General features: G+C 37.6%; 1 protein-coding gene across 1 annotated transcript in view; it reads right to left on the bottom strand.

Moving 5' to 3' along the window:
• Window positions 1-12,517, bottom strand: part of TMEM232 (transmembrane protein 232) — a 260,737-nt gene extending 248,220 nt beyond the window's left edge. The window contains 1 exon segment of the mRNA XM_082836202.1: window positions 12,460-12,517. The gene's annotated coding sequence lies outside the window, so the exon portion shown is untranslated.
• Between the last annotated feature and the right edge of the window lie 7,443 nt (window positions 12,518-19,960).

The following is a 19,960-nucleotide window of genomic DNA, read 5'->3' as shown; positions in this document are numbered from 1 at the left end:
AAAAGAACCTGGCATACGGGAAGCTTTACCTAAGTGCTTGTGATAATCATTAGATTACAAGTAACTTTAAAAAAACCAGAAAGCATGGTAAAGTTCTTTTTATGTCTGTTTTTTTGCCATTTAGATTACGCTTCCTCTGCTTGCTCTCACATCCAGATTTATTTCCCTCTTGAAGTATATCTGAGCACATTTATGAGTGTATGACCAAAACTAGGACATACTACCTGTGTTTAGCAGAGTAGTCAAACACGTAATGAAGTAACTGGATAGTCAGACTTACATTGAATTATTTTTCATTTCATTTTTTAAGATAGCTAATTTTTAAAACTGATGAGTCAAGGTTCTGGCAGGAAACAGCACCCTCAAATGGGGTAACTGCATAAAGAGACTTTCCAAAGATGTGGGCAGAGTTATTCAAGAAAAAATATATAGTTAAAAAAAAACCCAAGATGGTGCCATCCTCAGGGGTAGGCAAGAAGATGGTGAACTGTCACTACTCTCGGGACTAAGGGGAACAGAGGCCCAGAAAGAATAGCTGTAGGAGAGTGGTGCTTAATAAAAATCTTTGGCCTTTGGTGGAGAGATGCAACCGATCTGAGGCTGCCTGCTAAGAAGCCGCCTTCCTGCACTCCACTCCAGTCATCTACCTGTGCTTCCCATTTGCTAAACCAAACTAGAAGCCAGAAAGTTCAGGGCAAAGTGGAGAAGGATGGAAGGTAGATCTGGAGGGGCAATGGGAAAACATCCAGCAAAACAGATTATAAACATAAAACATCATTATCTATTGCTATTGCTTACAGCAAGGTCTGCTTCTTATAATCTATATCCATTAGAATATAGAGCAAATGCATTTTTAAGTCAGCAGCTGCACTGAGCTATTACAGGAATGTCATTCAGAGTTGGCCTAACTTTAATATAAAATACAAGTTATTTTCAAGTAGGATTGATATATTCAGGAGTTTCTTTTTTTAACAGTTAACATCACATGGAGTATTTCCATCTTAAAAGGCACTTAGGAAAATAATTGCAAACAATTATTAATGAATTCATGATAAAATACATGTAAGTACAGAATAAAGATGTAGAAACGATTTGATAAATCTAGTAATAAATGTTACAAATTACATAAGTACATAAGTATTCATTATGAGTCATATAAAATTATGAAGATAGATGTTTAAGCAGACTAGGTAGGCAAAGTCTGCAAAAGACGACAAAGGAACCCCAGCACTCATAAAACATTACATATTTCAGAAATAGAGCTTAGAAATACAAACGTCAGTCAGACATACTCTTAGATAAATTTAAAACATTTAATGCCAAATGAATAGAAAATTAAAAGTACAGGCCAGGCCACCCAGAGAAAAATAATTGATGAGAAAGTGAATTGAAGGCAAATGGGTCTTTATGTGCTTGTGTTAGGCATATTGACCTAGAGCTTTTAGCTGTCTCCTGATACATTTCAGAGGACTGACTATGATTAGTCATACTTTTTGAAATTGCGAAAGTTAGAGACTAATTATTTTCGAAATTCTCCCTTGATCACTGAACCTACTATCCAAAGAGTCCTCACATCTGTGGGTAAAAGTGATGGGTATTCGCACCATCTACTCAACATGCAATTCCACGACACCCTGTTGATGAGACTTCCCCAGACTGGATGGGTAGAAAATGTCAAATTGCTGTAAAAGACATGCTTACTTTCGATTTCTGGCGTATCTTAGGAGTACCTACCTTGGGAGTAAAAGTGCTTAACGAACACTAGTTTATGAACCACTATTTGAATAGTACTGTGATATATGAGAGAGATAATAAGACTCCCTAATATATTTTATTAGTTATGATTGCTTTTGGCTAAGAGTAAAAGAAACAGTAACCAAATAATCTCAAATTTCCGAAAAGATCCAAGTCTTCAGAAATGTCTCCCATAGAGATGTTGGAATTAAATGCTCAGTCAGGTAACTAAACAAAGAAAATAAGATTTAAAATGACTTCCCTTCTCCGCCCGCCAAAAAAAACCCTCAAAAAATAGAACATAAAAATGTTATCAACTTTCACAAAAGTTTTAGTCTTTCCATAAGAATATTCTTCAAATTCTCAGTACCTTCCAAAACCTTAAGTCATCAACAAGGAATTGTTATTGTTACTATTATTGTATGTGCAGCAGGGCTTTTTTGCACTGTATTAATAAAACCAGAGTCACACATATTAATCATTAGTCAAGCTAAAACATTCAGCTTCTAACACACTATTTGATAAAATGGTTTTTTGAACCATTTATTAAAGCCTACAGGGGAGATCATCTGTACCATTTTTATGCCTCCACAGGACAGTTATATGTAGTGATGTTGACTTCCGAATTGTATAGAAAGAGACAAACACAGTTGCCTATCTCATGCTCTTTACTAATCTTATGAGACAGTGTGGGACCTGGTACCCGTCACTGCAGGGCTTGCACCTGGACAAACATCTCCAGCAAAAGAATACAAAGAAACTATAAGGGACTAAAAATAACTGCATGCGCGCACACTTGGGGCAAATTATGAACAATTACATACAAAAAGGCCACAAATCAACTGTCATCTCTGAGGTGCCAAGAGGAAAAGTAGGGTACCATGCATGATCCCTGCACACAGCACCACCAAGGGGGTGGGCAGACCACCTAAGCCACCCCTCCAGCCCCACCCACGGATCCACCCTTAGCCCTCACCCCACTTAAGGAACCTGCCCGCCCTCTTCTGGGAGAGTGAGCAAAGGCGCCTGTTTTTGTTTTCACTCCCTTGTGCTGCCTGAATTCTTCATCTGGCCTCATCAATTTCTATTGATTTAAGAGTCCAAGGACCAGAGCCAGTGACACCCAGATCACCTTAAAACAGGAATAGAAAATTAAAGTGAGGCCAAATTATTTTTAGTTTATGCTATCAAATACAAAAACTCATTTCATTTATACTGCTGGGAAATCACAATTAAATGTAAAGAGATTAAAACGGACTTGTTAAATTGGATTATTTCACATTTAGATCACTGTCAAGAAATAATCATGTTTCCTGAATCAGCAAAATGTGATGTAAATATGAGCTTTTTTATAAGTTAAATAGATCTTTACAATTTAAATATCCTTTTATTCTCTATGGTACCCAAAAATGCAGGGTACTGACCGAGTTTGTGGATTGAAATGGAAACAAAATCTTAAAGACTGGATCAAAAGATCTTAAAATTGATCTTTTTAGATAAAGTCTTCCCTCAAACTCTGAAAAGAAAGGTTAAAAAAAAAAAAATCAGGGACTTTCCTGGTGCCACAGTGGTTAAGAATCCGCCTGCCAATGCAGGGGACATGGGTTCGAGCCCTGGTCCAGGAAGATCCCACGTGCTGTGGAGCCACTAAGCCCATATTCCACAATTACTGAGCCTGCACTCTAGAGCTCTCGAGCCCGCGAGCCACAACTACTGAAGCCCGCGTGCCTAGAGCCTGTGCTGCGCAACGAGCGAAGCCACAGCAATAAGAAGCCGGCGCACCGCAACTAGAGAAAGCCCGCGCGCAGCAACGGAGACCCAACGCAGCCAAAAATAAATAAATAAATTTTTTAAAAATCATCATTTTTGACATCAACTATTCTAAGACCTGCCTCTTCTCTTGATCTAATTTCTTAGCATATACAGCATTCCACTAAAGAGTATGATCTTGCAGTGACTCATGTTTTCTCTACCACCTTCCAGAGATGATTTTCAATAATTTAAATAGATTGTGAATATTTACCTTGCATATTTATCTGAAGTGGGCAAATAAGCAGCTTGTTTTACCTTTTACTTACATCAGACGTTATTTTTATATTAAATGATATTTACCCTTATATTTATTCCAGTGCACAAAACACGTCTGGAATCTAGTTTCTGTTATCCCAATGCTGAGATAATCTTTCCAAGGCTGACAATGATCTCCAGGTGGACAATTCAATCATGAGTTTTCAGTACTGATCTCATTGATCCTTCTATAGTTACTCTGTCTACCATCCCTTCTAGAAATAAATATCATTATCATTTATTATGACATTCCTCCCTTGGCTTGTCTCCCTGCCTCTGTGAAGTGTCCTTATCAGTAATAGATAAGTGTGCAAGTGCAGGGATCAACAGCTTACTTTAAATTCTGTTTCCAGCACAGATTATGTCTGTTACTGTGCAAATTACTTAACTTTCAGATGCCTCAGTTTCCTCATCTATAATATAAATATAAACATAAATATTGGGGCTTCCCTGGTGGCACAGTGGTTGGGAGTCTGCCTGCTGATGCAGGGGACATGGGTCGTGCCCTGGTCCGGGAGGATCCCACATGCCGCGGAGCGGCTGGGCCCATGAGCCATGGCCACTGAGCCTGCGCGTCCGGAGCCTGTGCTCCGCAGCGGGAGAGGCCGCAGCGGTGAGAGGCCCGCATAACGCAAAAAAAAAAAAACAAAAAAAACCCATAAATATGAATATAAAAGTGTCTTCTGTCCTTATTATCCAACTGGAGAGTACAACTCATTACTATTTGTTCTTTGTGTAATACTCTTCTAACTAATCATATAAATGTGTTAAGTAATAAACACTTTAGACAAAATTATTACATAATTAATACAAAGTATGGATAGAATTGATCATTTTTAAATCTGGGTTAAAAGTAAATGGGGATTCATCTACTAGTCTCCCAACTTTTCTTTTCTGCTGATTTTAAGCTTTTATAATCATATATATATGTGTGTGTGTGTGTGTGTATGTATGTATATATATATATATACACATACATACACACACACACACACATATATATATATATATTTTTTTTTTTTTTTTTGGTCACACCATGAGGCTTGCAGGATCTTAGTTCCCCAACCAGGGATTGAACCCTGGCCCTTGGCGGTAAAAGCACCAAGTCCTAACCACTGGACCGCCAGGGAATTCCCTATAATAAAATATTTTAAAGTACTGGTTCACAATTACATAGATTTAATCAATTTTTCTCAGCATTTAACTAAAAATCACAAGGCCACCATATTTATATATAGATACAGTATATGATATATATCAAATTTACTCTAAATGTTAATAAACCAAAAAAAAGACATAATATCTAACATTAACACCAAAAGAATAACCAGAACACTTGAACAAAAACTACTTTAAAACTGCTAATACAATCATTTAGTTTGTCATTTTCTTTTCCTCTTATGCTCATTCTTTCTCTCCAGAATAACTTTCTAAGGTTTTTCATAATGTTACTATTTTTATGCCTTTTTAGAGTTTCAACAATATTATCAGATCTTATACAAAAAGAAATAAATTTTTAGATCATCCAAGGTTACAGGATCTGGGTCAGTATGGGAAAATAAATTCATAGGGAAATCTTACCTATTAATATAGGTGCAAAAATTCTTAACGAAACATAAGGAAGCCATATCCAGCAATACCAATAAAAAATAGTTCTTTATAACTGAGGAAGGTTAGTCTCAGAAGAGTGAAGATAATTTAATACTACAAAATCTATTGTTGTAGACTATAACACTGATGGATTTAAGGCAAAAAAGTAGAAAATATTTTTATATATGCCAAAGAATAATTCAATTAAATCCAGTTTCCACTCATGATTATAAAAACAAACAAAAACTCTACAAGTTAGGATTAGGAGTTTCACTCAATTGAATTAAAGGTATCTAGGAAAAACTAAAAAAATCATGCTAATTAACAAGAAAACTTTAGAAGCTTTATCTAAAAAGCCAAGAACACAAGAATATCCATTATTATTGCCACTCTTCAACATTTTATAGGTAGTCCGAGCCAACAAAAATATAAGGAAAAAAGAGGCATAAACATGGGAAAAGAGGAACAGTATATTCACTTGAAAAATACTTGCATAAAAATCTCAGAAGAATCTGCACATACAAAATATAGATTACATTCAATTAAAAGTTGTATGAATAAACAATTAATATAGAAAAATTAGTGACATGGGTTTCAGTTCCAGAAAAGATGACCAATTAACATAGGCTTTGGATCCTGTCTTTAAAAACAACTTCGTAGGACTAAGAAGGAATCTTAAAATCCAAGAAATTATAAGGGAAAAATTCCTGAGCTAATGTACAGGGGGAAATGAAAGGCTATTAGGAATTGGTTGTATATGGCTAGAGAAAGAAGTATTGATAGTTAGCTAGTGTGGCTCTGAGAAAATAAATTAGTAAAATGTAGTGTGAGCTATGCTTTCCTAACTATTTGTAAGTCCAGTAGGCAACAAAAAAAAAATCAGCAAAGGTATAGAAGATTTAAATAGTATAATTAATAAGATGGACACAGAATTCTACATTCAGTCATTAGAGAATATCATTTTTCCCAAGCACACAAGTACAATTATCTAAAAATTCTAGTCTAAAGCAAGTCTTAAATTACAAAGAGTAGGTAATCTACATGAGTAGATTATAATCCTGATATCAAAACACAGTTAAATTAGAAAATTGTAATAAAAAGATAAATTAACCCTCCATATATTGGAAATAAAAAACAATTCTAAGTCATATATTGGAAATAAAAAACAATTCTTAGTCACCTGTGGATCAAAACAAAAAAACAGAATTTCAAAAACACTTAAAACTAAATGATAATAAAAATGTTACATATAAATACTTGTGAAGTACAACAAAAGTGGCACTTCAGAGGGAATGTTAAACACTTATCTCTAACAACAAAGAAAGGTTAAAAATTCATTAGCTAACAAAAGATACAGGAAAAATAACCGCAAGATATACTCCCCAAAAGTGGAATTCTTAAAATCAGAAATTAATGATATCAGAACAAAATCTGAGAGAGAAAATCAACAAAGTCAGTATGCTCAAAATCACTAATCTTCAAGAAAATTCAAATTAGACCCACAGTTAAATTCTGCTTCACTTCAAATAGAATGGCTAAATTTCTTTTGAAAACTGACAGTACCAGGTTTTGTGAGGTGTAGAACAATGGAACTCTCATACGTTGCTGATAGGAGTGAAAATAAGCCATAACCACCTTGGAAATCTATTTCCACCTTAGAAAGTTAATCACATACCTATCCTTTGACCCAGAAATTTCATTCCAAAAGAAATGAAAACAATGTTACAAAAAGACATGTACAAGAATGTTTATAGGAATATTATTCATAATACTCTCAAACTAGAAACATCTCAAACATCCATCAGTAAGAGAAAGGATAAACAAATTTGTGATGTTTATGTGATAGGATTCTTCCCAGTAGTAAAAAAAAAAAAAAAAATTACTGCTGCATGCAACAAAAAAACATTGAGTGAAAAATATTACACTGAATGAAAGAAGCAAAACACAAAAGTGTACTACTGCATGATTCCATATACATGAAGTTCAACAACTATTACATGGTGATGATCCACAAGAGGATGGGAAGTAGTACTGGAGTAGGGACTGAATAGAAATGTTTTATATTGGGGGTAACATGGGTGTATATATGTAGCAAAACTCAGCGTAGCAGATTCCATTTTTCAGAATGGCACAACAATACCTCCCATACTGTGCATTGTTCTGCAATGTGGCCTTGTCACTATCCCACAAGAGATGGAATCTAACTCACTCTCCCCATGAATCTGGGCTTAACTTAGTGACTTGTTTGACTGACAGAGTACGGCAGAAATAATACTCTGGGACATAGGAAGCTAGACCATAAAGAAAAGCCTTGCAGGTTCCTCCTAGGTCTCTTGAGATGTTCTCTCAGAGTCCAGCCACCATGCTAAGAGACCAACACCACATGGAAAGCCATGTGTGAGCACTCTGGTTGATAGCTCTACCTGAGTACCCCAGCAGGCTTCCTGGTGACAGCAAGCAGCAATGGCCGGGCATGTAAGTGAGCCATTTTGGATGTCCAACACAGTCAAGGCTTCAGAAGACTAGAGCCTCAGCTGACATCTAATTGAAATCACAAGTGAGATCCCAAGTATGAATTCCCCAGCTGTGAACAATCAACTCCAGAACCATGAGAGTTGATAAAAAATTATTTAAGCCACTAAGTTTTAGTGATTGCTACCAGCAACAGATACCCAGAATACTCACTGAATTGTACAATGAACATATGTGCATTTCACTATATGCAAATTTTACCTCAATAAAAATAAGATTATAAGAGAATATATATTAGAATTAGGTTTAGTGACATATAACAGAAGTAAAAATGACAATACCTCAGACAAGATAGAGGTGTATTTCTCCCTGATGTTAAAAAAAAAAAAATTAAGTCTAAAGCTAGACAATTTAGGGTCTATGCACCAGCTTCACAGTCATAAGAAACCAAGGCTCCATGTAAATCGTCCTTTCATGGTTATTATCTAGCCTTACCTGGCTTCAGGTTGCTCCCCGGCTCATGTAGCATCAAATCATTGGGGAGGCACTATTGGTCACTATATTCCTTTCTTCAAGGGCGCTCTGTTAATTCAGTCTCCTTTTCATCCCTCCTTCCATTCTCCTCAATCAGGATGCCATTATCTTTGTTCTAGATAAATACAGTGACTTCTTATCGTCCAGTCGCCTTCTGATCTCTCTTCCTCTAGGCTCATCTTTTACATGACTGCCAGAGTAACTATTCCAAACATAAATTTCCTGATCATTTCACTCTTCTTCCATCCCCACTGTTGTCAAACCCAAGTTCGTGTGCCCTATGCACAGTGAGGCCAAACAAACCAAAACGCTCAGTTTGGAGCAGAGAAAGGTTTACTGCAGGTCCAAGCAAGGAGAACGAGCAGCTCATGCTCAAAAAGTCCAAACTCCCCTAATTAGTAACTGTTTGAATCTACACTTTAGAACTCAGGGAAGGTCTGGGAGGCTGAAAACCTTTTTTCTACAAACAAGAAACAGGACATGGGAAGGCTTTTGTACCCAGGAAAGTCCTACAGGGTCCTGCTTGGTTTCAGCATGATGGAAAAAAGGAAATATAAACCATGTCCCTTTTGCAAATAGTTTTAAAAAACTAAAGATGTTTAGCTTGTAAAAGAGAAGTTTGGGTGATGGGGCATCACTGATACCTCTTAAGTATGAAACTTTTTTTTTTTTAAAGAACTCCTCTCCCATTTGATTTGTACTTCTCTATTCTGAGAAGATAGATAATTTTTTTCCCTTTCTTTCTTGCCTGAATTTCTCCAAGGCAGAAAGGTGAAACTGCCTGAAGTCACTGGCTTTTTCCTGACTTAAAAACACAAAAATAGGGCTTCCCTGGTGGCGCAATGGTTGAGAGTCCGCCTGCCGATGCAAGAGATGTGGGTTCATTCCCCGGTCCGGGAAGATCCCACATGCCGCGGAGCGGCTGGGCCCGTGAGCCATGGCCGCTGAGCCTGCGCTCCAAAACGGTAGAGGCCACAACAGTGAGAGGCCCGCGTACCGGGGGGAAAAAAAAACCCACAAAAATTAAAAATTAACTTCATTGTAGAGATCACACTGGGTGTCCTGTAGGGAAGAAAAAAGCTCCTAGGATTGTGGGGATGTCACCACGACCCATACTTGTACCGAGGCTAACCTACTTTCTTGCTTTTTCCACACCACAATTGGTTCATCAATGCTCACAGCTGTGCTTACTTAACAGAAACTAAAGCAGACGTCTGCATAAAACACAGAACTAGCCTGAGCTAGAAAAGCCCAAGATAGCGACAGTCAACTGACCTGAATGGGTTCCAGCCTGACCACGAGTGCAGCGCCGACACAGATGAGACCCGAAGTGTGGGAAAGTCGCCTTTGCCTATTATCATGCTAAGACCTCCGCCCAAAGGGTCACTCGCACTGCTAGGCACGACTAGTGCCGTGCGCACAGGAACCCAAAGGCCTGCGCATGCTCGGGCTGTTTCTAAAAATCACCGCCCCTTTCCCTGAGTTCTGATGGCGCACCCACGTGTGACCTCTTAAAGGCTTCCTGCTTTCCTCCCTTGGAGGAGAAGAGGTCTTCAGAGCATGGTCTCTCCTTTCCCCATTCCTTGATCAATGAATAAAGTTTCCGCTCTGCTTTGCCAAACCTGGTCTCCTTCAACTGGCATGAACGGCACTAGGCAAGGAAAAGTCCTAGTTGGGGCCCATCTGATCTGAGAGGGTCAATAACAGAGAGACAGATTTTCCTGAGACTTGAATGGAGATAACAGAGGTCACTCAGAGCCAACTCCTCTGTTGTAGCAGCACCCCCAGGAGGTGACAGTGTCACAGAAGAAATGTCTGGGCACTGAATATTGAGAGATTGGACCCCATAGCATAGCAGAGGCATAAAATCTTCCCCTGGCCTAGTTGTGGTCCCAAAGAGGAATGCCAAAACAAAGGGGACCACATGGATGCGACATTTGGCCCAATGTCCCCTGGTGCCCCTCCAGTGCTTTGTGGATACATAAGCACCCAGGACTTTTGTATAACCCCAAGGCAGAGGCAGGCTTAGTAAAAAACTAAGACTGAATATGCAACCAGCTAAGCAGAACAGAGGCTTGGAGGGTACATAGTCAATTTAAAGAAAGTACAGAAATATTTCTTGCACACATAAGTCCAACTATGATTCATAAGTACTTCATGTCTTTTCATCTTTGTACTAGTAAATAAATTGACACTTTTCCAGAAATAAATATAAATATAATCCATAATCAATGTTGAAGAGCAATATTCAAAACACTGAAAACTGAAGTGGTTAAATTATTCAGGTTTGACTAAGAAAGCCCTGGACAATGATGAAAATGAACTGAAAGGTACCATTAAAGTTTAAACATGAACTGTTTCCATTCATTTCTCATGAGTCACTTATTTACTCATTTATTCAGGAAAATTGCAATGAGCTGATACTTAAATGATAGTCTTGTTCTGACTTGGTTAAATATCTTAAATCTCATTTACTTACTGAAAGGATTTCGATCTAAAATGGAACCAGAGACTCTCACACATGTGCCCTCAGAAAAATAAAGCTATTGATTTCCCATAAATGCCCAGCTTACAGAAAACCAGAGCTTATCTCCTGACCAAAGAATATCCACCAAGAATCTTTCCCCATCCTTAAGCCAATGAATTTACTGATCAGACTCTGGCGGGATTTCCCACTCTTTGGACTCCCTCCGCAAAAAAATACAGCCCACCGAAAATCCTCAATGGACTCATCTGTAGCTTGTTATGGTTTTTATTTCCCGAATTAAAATTCCTCTGCTATTCCCGAATAAACTCAATGTCTGATAATTCCAGCTTGCCTCAATTTACCTCTTTATTTAGGTTGATACCCACCATAGGAAGCCATTTGGCTTTGATGCAAACTACTCATGTGATGAATGGTTTGTGAAAGAACTGCAAAAATGGATATAACTGTCCATGAATTCTTTTTTTGGATTTCCGTTGTATGCCAGTGCTTTATATTTGCAACACTCAACATACAATACGAAATTTAAAAAACTGTATCACAGACACACACGCACTTACATATAAACTAGAAATAAAAGAATGTTTTTGACCATTTTCAGCACTACCAAATAGTACCCACATTGTTCATTTTAAGTGGTTGTCATTTAGGAAATTCAATTTGGTTCAGTTTTCACAAAAATAAAGTTCTAATGATGTTTGAGGCCCCTGTGTTTGAGAGATACAAAGACAATTAAAATACGGTCCTTTACTTTAAGAAATTATAATCTAGAGAAAAAGGACTGGCCTGTAAATCAACATTATCACAGGTGAAGATACTGAATTCCATTACAGGACTCCAGGTGATTTCAGAGGGCAAAAAATGCCCAAGAAAATTATGTGATCAAAATGACATTCTATAAATATGACAGGATCTAGAGAATAGTCAAATTTAAGTATGAATAAGATATGTTTTATACCTAACTGGCATAGACCCAGAATTTTTTTTTTAAGTTTTTAACAATCCCTAGTGGATATTTTTAAGCTCCAGTTGAAACAAGGTTGGAAAGGTACACTTTAAAAAAATAATTTCTGAGAACTAGACAATATTAAAATTATAGTAAGCCTTTGGATTGGTAACATGCACTAGGAAATACAAGACGTGGACTATAACCTGAAGGAAGGAACAAAGGTTAATTGACCAAAGACAACCAAAAAGGTGGAATCCATTCAGATACATCATTGAGATAAGGTAAAAAATGGAATCCTACCATCACCTTACCCCCTCCCAGAAATTTTTCCTAATAGATAACTTGTGCCCTTTTCTCAAGATGAATTGCCTTTTTAAAAATCCTTGTATTTCACATCCTCAAGGATCCTCCCCCGCCCCACCCCCACTTCTCCAAACTTCTGAAATTTTTTGAAATCCAAAAGAGTCTGCGGGGAAGGCTGCCATTTCACCAAGAATATAAGGACTTGAAAATCGTCCAGCGCAGAAAGCGGGATTATGAGTTAAGGGTACCCGGAAGACAAGCAAGCCCGAGTCCAGAGAAAATTAGAAGAATTTCCCAACCGATAGCAATGAGAAAGTTCACCCACCTCTTTTAGGGAAATAGCTTTCTGCTGAGACTATCAAATAAGCGAAACTGGAGGCTGATCCCCCACTTTCTCCCTCAAGCCCCCGCTGGGGTGTCTCCACGAGCTCGCCTAGATTTGTAGGAGGGGCCTGCCTGGACGGCGGGCTTGGGCCAGGAGCGTGAGTAGCAAAGGTTTCTTCCAACAACCAGCACTACAGGACGCTAAGAAACAAGGCTCGGTGCTCCCATTTGTGGGCCTCTGTGGGTCTACCCTGTTGCCCCGGGATGGTGAATATGGCAATAACCTTAGCTCTCAAGTCATCAGAAGCTGGACATAGTAATAGTCACTCACAGCGGTGCTCGGGGTCGCTGGGGACCAAGACTAGTTGCTAAGGACGCTGTGAGAGTCGCTCTCAGAGTTGGAAGGTTGCCTTTTCTTTTTTTTTTTTTTTTTTTTTGTTGCGGTACGCGGGCTTCTCACTGCTGTGGCCTCTCCCGTTGCGGAGCACAGGCTCCGGACGCGCAGGCTCAGCGGCCATGGCTCACGGGCCCAGCCGCTCCGCGGCATGTGGGATCCTCCCGGACCGAGACACGAACCCGCGTCTCCCGCATCGGCAGGCGGACTGTCAACCACTGCGTCACCAGGGAAGCCTGGAAGGTTGCCCTTTTTAGAGTCTCCTGACCAGGGCTTAGCCAATCAGGACCTGTTAGTGCAATTCCACCTTCCCCTCCCCGCCCTCACCACAGCTGTATTCGCTTTCGAACGACTAGATGCAATGATGTGTGAAAGACCTTTATTAGCTTTAAAATACAATCATAAAGCACATGGTAATGATTCGTTTTAAATACTGTGCATACGTCGGCTATCCGGCCAGGAGCTGCGGCAAGAAGTGCCTTGGCGGTGGTTTAGTGTCTCCTCAAAGTCTAAATGCCTCCTCCAAAGCCTCGCCTCTCCTCCACGGCGGGGAATAAAATCTAAGTTAAAAAATAAAAATAAAAACAGTATGCATGCTATACAAAGGTAGCCATGTCTTTTAATCAAATTGCTGTTCGTGAGCCCCTTTTACATAGAACTCCAGACCTGCCAGTGTCTTTCTCAATGAGGGAACTGGATAAACCAAGCTTCCAGTGTGTTCTATATGTACTAACCACAGGGGGGCGAATTCAAACACAAAGGAATGCCTAATTTTAAAGGTAGTATACCAAAAAATTATCCAATTTAAATTCTTACAAAACGTCTATGTCTATTAACGGGTGAACAACTTCAAATATTCTACTAATGTTCACAAGGGTTTTACTAACAGCAATTGTGATTCAATTCAAAGCTGAGGCGTGGGGATTGTCCTGGTGAAATAAATTGCCTTAAAAAAATTAAGAACTTCAAAAGAGAATTTAATCCTGATGAAATACATCAGTCCTGAATTATTTCTGTTCATAATAGGCACCAAATAAGTCTTCTGGTTTTTTTAAACTACATTTTGATATTTAAAACAAAAATTATTGGTCCAAATCCATAGAATGTACCAAGAGTGAATTCTAATATAAACCATGGACTTTGGGTGATTATGATGTGTCAATATAAGTTCATCAGTTGTAACAAATTACCACTCTGATTGGGGATGTTCAATGGGGGAGGCAATCCACTGCGGGAAGGGGTGGGTGTAAATGGGAAATCACTCTACCCTCTTAATTTTGCTGTGAACCTAGAAATGCTCTAAAAATAGTAATAATAAAGACTTCAAAAATAAATTAATTATTTTCAAATAAGAGTTTTTAAAACACATAAATTACAGTAGCTGATCCCAGGCTTCTCTGAAACACATCCTCCTAATTGAGCAGTAAGTTGAGGGTAAGAACAAAAGTGAAATTGAGAAAGACTATAAAGATATTTCTTAGAAAGCAGATCCGAGAGTGCTAACTCACATAGAACATGTTTCAAAAAGAGAGAAAATATAAATAATATTAAAGAATTAGTAGGGGGGGAACTTCTTTAATCCAAAAAAAAAAAAGACTTGAGGTAGCAAATCAAGAGTTCCTACTATATTTCAAATAAAATGAATGTGTAAAGACTGCTGCACTTAAAAATAGCTTGGTGGGATTTTTTTTTGTTTTTTTTCTTCCAAGAGATCTAGGAAAAATGTTAAAAGCATAGAAAAAGCAAACTGTTAAACAGGTTACTCTCAAAGGGATAAAAAGCAGGTTAGTTAAAAAATTCTTCATCATAATATAAAAATCAGTTGATTCTACTAAGCATTTAGAGAAAAAAGTAGTTACCCATGAATTCTATGGGGAAGATAACTAAAGAACTTGATTATATAAGAAAGAATTCACCAATTCGTCCCCTATTTTTCTTATACTTTAAGATTAAACCACTCAAAGTAAACCAAAGGACAGATCACTTAGACATTAATCAAAATTAAGAACTAAAAAATGTAAAAGTTGGAAAGAATTTATATTGAGCCCTAAAACAAGATGTACCTAAACAAGGTAATTTTTCCTTGGCCACAAAATGAAATGACAAAAAAATTTTCCAACAAGATTATGTGGTTATAGTTTTTATAATTCAAGTTAAAATAATGAAGTGTGAGAAGCAGTAAGGTATTTCTCAATTTTCACAAAGGAGTGTAAAATAAAGATGTTCCACTGCTGTAGGCTGGGGGAATTCAGTTATATCCTCAACTCACAGTAAATGATTGATTTCAATAAATAGAAATATATATCATGTTTTTGGAAGAAAACACTTAGTGGCATAAATATAGCCCTCAGCAAATAGAAAACCATGAACCCTTGATGGAAATATTTCACAGAATTAAAAAAACCTCTTAGGGTTACCATATAAATTTTATGCAAGTACACTTCAAATCTCAAAGTGTGTGTATGTGTGTGTGTTTTAGGAGAGTGAGAGTGAAAAATGAAATGATTTTAAAGTTCATCTGAAAAAATAAATGGCAGGTTAGACAAAACAAATTACGAAAAAGAAGCAAGCACAGGAGGGCTTGACTTGGCTTACTACATGTTAAAACTTACTATGAAAACTGTTTATTGGCCCACATATATGCTCTAGAAATAAAATATTTAAAATACCTTCAGATTCCATCCTTAAAAATGGTAGCTGCATCACAGTACCTCATACAGTGACTTAAACATAGTACATACTTAATACGTAGTGCTGGGTGAATTCTTGAATAGAAATGTAGATGATTTTTATTTTATCCTGTGAGCTGAATTTATTCAGTGTCAGAATTTCTGAGTAAAATATTAATATAAATGAATGACCTGCTTGTTCTGTACTTTTGTTTAGCAGGTCACATCATTCTGTGCCAACTCTTGAAAACTGTCAAAATAGTCTGCTAACCTTCACTTGTATTTTGACTCAAATCTAAGTGAATAATGATTGGACTCAAAAATATCTATACTATTTCATGATTATAAATATTTCTATCATATGATTCTTTTCCCCAAAACTAATCTTTCATATCTATTTACTAAGGAACAAGATAAAAATTTTAATCCATATCATTCTATTAATGATTGTGTGAAAATGTTCCTAATAATTTTTGGTGCTTACAATATCTTCTATCCATTAACTGTTATATAATGGTTTAATTGTGGTGACTTTAAAATATGAACACAAATTATTTGACAACCCTCCCTTCTAAAGATGAAGCTATATCCCTTCCCCTTGAGTGATGGATTGGATTTAGTGACTCACTAGAGTATAGAATGTGGCAGGAGTGATGAGGTGGGATTAGGTCATAAAAGAGAGTGTGACTTCATCCCTGCTCTCTCTAAGATCATTTGCTCTGGGAAGGAGCCAGCTGTATTGTTATGAGGACACTTGAGAAGTTCTGTGGAGAGATCCATGTGGCAAGGTATTGAGACCTCCTAACAACAAACCAGCAAGAATTCCACAATGTTTTGCAAGATAACTTAGAAATGGATCCTCCAGTCCCAGTCAAGCCCAGTCAAGTCTAAAATGACTATACCCCAAGTTGAAGTCTTGACTGCAACATCTGAGAAACCCTGAGCCAGAACTACTAATCTAAGCCACTTCCAAATTCTCGAATTACAGAAACTACAAGATAACAAAGGTTTTAAGCTGCTTGGTTTGGGGGTAATTTGTTATGCCAAAACAGATAATACAAATATTATACCGTTAATCTCATAAAAGGCATATTGGCCATCTTTTTAAATGCTATAGAGAATTACGTGTATTAATTTCTGTGTTATGTCTTTCTCAAACTAGTTTGAAGCCATACACTCTGGACCATTTCAACATCATTATTTTAGAAAGATTTTAAAGAAATATAGGATGAAAGGACTTTGATAGTGCTCTAGAGACTGCTGATTAAATGCTATGAACAGATTTAATAATCTAGAAAGAACTTTATTGCTGTCCCATAATTAAATCTATTAATTTTTTTGAAAATAATTTTTCTTCTTAGCAAAAATAAAAACCCTATTTTAGAACAATTAGAAAATGCAAAGTAAAATAATAAAGCTCATAAGCAATCCTACACCCAGAAATAACATATATCCTTTCATTGTGTGTGCATCTTTATTATTATTTTTACAAAAGTGAAATCGTACTGTGCACAATATTTTTAATTTAACATGTCCACTTGTCATTTGATATCTCTCTTGTAATCTTTAAACATGCTGACTCTAGCCCTTGTCACCTCCTTCATCACTATGAGTCTCCATCAGATTACTATTATCTCTTACCTCAGCAGCTTGCAATGGCCTGCCAAGTAGAGGAGACTTCCACTTTTGCCCCATACGGAAGCCAGGTTGATCCTTCTAGAACATTGTTAAGGTCACCTTAAAAAACCTAAATTCTTGTCTATCACCAACAAGGCCCTGCAAAATTTGGCCACTGCCCTCCTTTAAGCTCTCAGTGAGTCCTTGCTCATTGGCTACCTAGTTTGTCATCAGGACCTTATACTTAGCTCTGCCTTGAAATTTTTTCTCCCAGATAGTCATATATGGCTCACTCTTTCAGTTCATTTAGATCTGTTTAAAGATTATTTCCTCAGAGAAATAATCTTTATTTCAATAATCTTCCTTGACCACCCAATCTAAAAACTCTGCCTCTATCATTTAATTTTTAAAATATAATACATGTCATTACCTAACATTGTAGTATATGTTTGTTTCATTATTTGACACGATATATTTACCTGTTATTTGCCTCCCAAAAAGAATGTCAGTTCCAACAAAGCAGGGACTTCATCTGGCTTATTCATCACTCTATCCACATTGCTTAGAACAGTACCTGGTACAGTTAGGTGCTCAATAAATGTATGTTAATTAAAGGACCATATGGATGTACCATTTTAATTATTAATGCATAATAATTACTTGATATTTACAATCCTGACAATTTTTCCTATTATGGGCAATTATGTCATGAACATGTGCATAAGTAAATATTTACACCCTATATATGTTTCCTAAGATTTAGGAGTCAAAAGAAATCATTTTTATGGTTTTTGATACAAACTGCCAAACTGCCCTCCATCAAAACATTATATTTTATACCATTCCAGAAATGAATGAGAGCTACTTTTTTCTTACTTTGCATAATAGTGTACATTTCCCTTTTAAACACTGTCATTTTTATAGAGGAAAAATGGTTATTATTCAAATTTGCCTTTCTTCATTTACTAGAGGGCAGATATTTGTTCATGTAACTATTATCCATTTGCATTTTTTTTCTTTTTATAAATTGCCTCTTCATGTCCTTTGCTTACATTTCTACTAATTTTTCCTTACTGGTAAGAGCTCTTTTTTACAATAAAGTGACCCATTGTCTAAACCACGTTAAAATGTAATTTTCCCAGTTTGTGGTTTGTCTTTAAGTTTTGATTATTATGTTTTAACTTTTTTATCATGTAGAAATTTAAAGTTGATATGGTCAGGTTGATTACTCTTTCCCTACACGGCTTTTGACTTTGCCATCACTTTTAGAAAGTTTTCCAATCCACTATTTGAAAAATATTCACCAATTATTTTCTTCCAATATTCAATCTTCAAAAACTAAAGGAAAAAAAAACCCAATATATTATAGCTGGAATTCATCTGGGAATAAGCTGTGAGGTGAGGCTGTTGTTTCTTCCCCTCAAGTGGCTACACAATTGTCCTCCTTTTAATAACTCATCCTTTCTCCACTGAGGTAGATGTGAAATTGTGAGATGCCACACACACAGGCCTTTTTCTCCTTCTTTTAATAAACAATACGTTTTGGACCTGAGCCAATCATTCTTAAGGAACACAGAAATATTTTTATTATGTCCAGTAACTAATTTGATACTAGGTACACAGTAATTTAGTATTAGTACTCGAGTAATACTGGATACACTTACTAAGGAAATGACTCAATACATTTGCCCAAGCCACATTACAACTCAATTTAAGTATGTCTGGCTTCCCTAGTGGTGCAGTGGTTGAGAGTCTGCCTGCCAATGCAGGGGACACGGGTTCGTGCCCCAGTCTGGGAAGATCCCTACATGCCGCGGAGCGGCTGGGCCCTTAGCCTACGGCCGCTGAGCCTGCGCGTCCGGAGCCTGTGCTCCACAACGGGAGAGGCCACAACAGTGAGAGGCCCGCATACTGGAAAAACAAAAAAGAATGTCAATCTACTTATACCGAAGTTGATAATCACTTTTTAAAAAGGTTGGCTTTTGGAAGATTCAGAATAGTACGTCAGGGTTCTCTTCCGAAAGCCTTCAGAATCCTGGGAGTCCAATGGGTCAGAAGGGACACAGGAAGAACCCATGTTAGGCTCGTTCACATCTAGGGAGAGAGATGCTGCCAGAAGAGCCCACGGAGCTGATGAAAACAGGTAGTAGGAGACTCTCTTTAGAAGTCCTCTTAATTTTTTAACTAGGGTCTCGATTTTGAACAGTATCGCTTTGGATTTAAATACCCTGACTGATTTAGATGCAGCAGAAAAAAAAATAAGAAAAAGCTACAGAAAACTATAGTTGTTTTGTGGCCTCAGAAAAGCAAAATGCTTAATTCCTAAATCCCGGAGAACAGTTTATATTCTTGGGGTAGATTGCGGAGGGGAGGGGAAGAGGCGGATTTTCTCCCGCGACGTTCTATTCTAACGCTTGCTCTAGCCGTCCACAATACTTTTGGGTTCACTGAGCCGAACCAGATCTCTCAACAGATTTTACCCAAAACGCTATGTGCGGGAGGCAAAGCCAGATAAACGAACATCCCGCAACTCTAACCTCTAATAGCTCCTTCGTGGCAGGCGGGACACCAGCCCAGCGAAGAAATGAAAGAGCTAGACCTGGGGCCTTTGTGTGGGGCGGGGCATTTCTGCCTGAGATCAGATTTCTGGCGTCAGCTCCACCCACGCGTCAACTCCCTCTAGGAAACATCTTTATTCGACTTCCTCTCATCCAGGCCGCACCTCTCGCCCCAATTCCCTCACAGCATCTCTCGGTACTGTGTTTCATTAACCCGACAGTCATTTTCCCACTCCCTACTAAGGGCCGCAGTTTTAAGAGTTA

The sequence above is a fragment of the Leucopleurus acutus genome (assembly GCF_964270905.1).
Source record: "Leucopleurus acutus genome assembly, chromosome: 3".
In the NCBI taxonomy this organism is placed as follows: domain Eukaryota; kingdom Metazoa; phylum Chordata; class Mammalia; order Artiodactyla; family Delphinidae; genus Leucopleurus; species Leucopleurus acutus.
Note: the sequence above shows the minus strand (reverse complement) of the source record. Positions and strands in the feature narration are given on the sequence as shown.